We start from the raw sequence: 2,239 nt of genomic DNA, 5'->3' as shown, positions 1-2,239 counted from the left end.
ATGGGGGGTGGGGGTGGGGGTGGGGAGAGAGATCCAAGCGAAGGCTTCCTGCTTTTGTCCGGGTGGGGCACCGAACTGCGCACCCTCCTACCTCCGGACTTCCTGCTCTGGTCCACTCGGGCCAGACTCACATCCTCAGGACGTTCCCAACCACACTCGTGGATGAGGGGGGCGGTGTTAGACACCCCCGAGGTCTCCTGGGTCCCCTTCCTATGAGGGTGTTTATTCAATCTCCAAGCATTAACTGTAACACTCAGCAGACACGTGAGACAACTGAGGCGCAGGGAGGCGTCTTGTCCAAAGTCACCTAGTAAGAACGCGGGGATTTGAACCTGAGCCAGCTGGCTGCAGAGATCATGGTACAGAGGCTGTCCTCCGTCCCAGCGTCCTGCGGGGCCTGCTGTTGAAAGAGGTTCCTAGGGGGCCCAGGAGGGGCACTCCTGCCCCTGGCCTTTGGGACTCCAGGACAAACTGGTCTTCTGATTCCAGACATCCCTGTAAGCTCCTGGACCCTCTGTGACCTGAGGACAGCGGGAGTCCCTCTCAGGGCCTCAGTGTCCCTGTCTGTCCAAAGCACCTCCCCATGCGGGTGAGACAATGTATCCCCCGCCCCCTTGTTCCTCCAGCACCTCCAGTTTGCAGTAGGCAACCAACAAACGTTTTACTAGGATGTATTTATCTAGCCACATGTCTTGCACACCTACTGTGTACAGGGGCGACTTCTGAGCCCTTGATGCAGAAGTGACCTCATTCACTCCTCAGGGCAGCCCTAGAAGGCGCCCATAGATGGGAAACTGAAGCTCGGAGAGGCCCAGGAGCTTGCCCAAGGGCACAGGCAGATGGGAAGGGAGCATTGTCCTCTTGCCACCGATTATAAAGCACCTTCTATGTGGGCATTACCCATTGTGTCCCATCCTTGGACCCCCAACAGGCTATGTGGCTTCCCTGTATGACATCAAAACATAAGCCCTGCCCTAGCTGGTTTAGCTCAGTGGATAGAGCATTGGCCTGTGGACTGAAGAGTCCTGGGTTCGATTCCAGCCAAGGCCACATGCCAGGGTTGTGGGCTCAATCCCCAGTAGGGGGCGTGCAGAATGCAGCCAACCAATGATTCTCATCATTGATGTTTCTATCTCTTTGTTCCTCTCCCTTCCTCTCTGAAATCAATAAAGAAATATATTAAAAACAAAACAAAAACTTGAACCCTGCTCCATGGGATACACTGGGCCCTGAGCAACTGGGTTCTCCCAGGGCCTGGGCATCTGCCCAGGGGCCCTCCTGGTGACCACAAACCTCCGCCAGCAGCCAGGCCTTCCTGCCAGTGGTTCTGCCCTGACCTGCTTTCCGGCAGAGCCGGAGTCCCAGGCAAATCAGCCTGCACCTGTCACCCCTGTGTCCTGCCCACCTCGGGAGATGACACCCGTCAACAAGGAGGGGGCTAAGACACAGCACCTCTGGGTAGCAGCCAGGCTCTGCACCTTCCTCCGACCTCCATACCATTACCTGTGCTGCGCCCACCCCCTGACATGCCCTCCTCTCTGGCAACCTATTCCTTCCATTAACATTTATTGAGCACCTACTGTGTACCAGGCCCTGGGCTGAGCAGTCAACAAGACAATCCAGATACCTGCTTTCAATCTAGCAGAGGAGACAGAGGAACCGAGGCTGAGATGACTGGGCACTGTGACAGGGTGGGGGCCCCGGAAGACCACGAGAAGGTGATTTGGGGAACCACAGAAGGACTAATAGATGGATTTGGCAAAGCACATGAGGTGCGGGGTGAGGGGTGGGAAGGGAATCCTAGGCAGAGGGACCTGCTTCCACAAAGGCCCCGAGGGAGGCCCCACCCCCACAGGCCAGCTCAGCTGCCACCCAGACTTCAGCAGCCATGAATGGGTCTTTCATGCCCTGGACCAGGGCAAGGTCAGGCCCGGCTGCTCATTTCCCCTTCCCGCCCCTTCCCTCCCCCAACTCCCCCCTCAGCCTTGGGCTCCTGACTGTCTGAGCCCTGACCTGGAAGAGGGTGGCAGGAAGTTCACGGCTCCCCCTGGGGTGAGTCAGGGAGGCCCGGGGAGGGGCAGGGCCTCACCCAAGGTCACCAGAGCCAGCAGCATCTTCCTAGTTTGTGACTTTAAGCGAAGTCCCGCCCCCCTGGGCCTTAGTTTCCCCATCTGAGCTGCCGGTGGGGCAGCACTGAGCTCCCGTCCAGATCCGACCCGGGAGGAATCCGGTGCGGGTT

At 58.2% G+C, this 2,239-nt stretch overlaps 1 protein-coding gene across 1 annotated transcript in view; it reads right to left on the bottom strand.

The window, feature by feature from the left end:
- Positions 1-177, bottom strand: part of SEMA6B (semaphorin 6B) — a 21,936-nt gene extending 21,759 nt beyond the window's left edge. The window contains exon 1 of the mRNA XM_006754039.2: positions 92-177. The gene's annotated coding sequence lies outside the window, so the exon portion shown is untranslated. The remainder of the gene's footprint in view (positions 1-91) is intronic.
- Positions 178-2,239: the final 2,062 nt, after the last annotated feature.

This window comes from Myotis davidii, unplaced genomic scaffold (assembly GCF_000327345.1).
Source record: "Myotis davidii unplaced genomic scaffold, ASM32734v1 scaffold551, whole genome shotgun sequence".
Classification (NCBI taxonomy): Eukaryota; Metazoa; Chordata; class Mammalia; order Chiroptera; family Vespertilionidae; genus Myotis; species Myotis davidii.
Note: the sequence above shows the minus strand (reverse complement) of the source record. Positions and strands in the feature narration are given on the sequence as shown.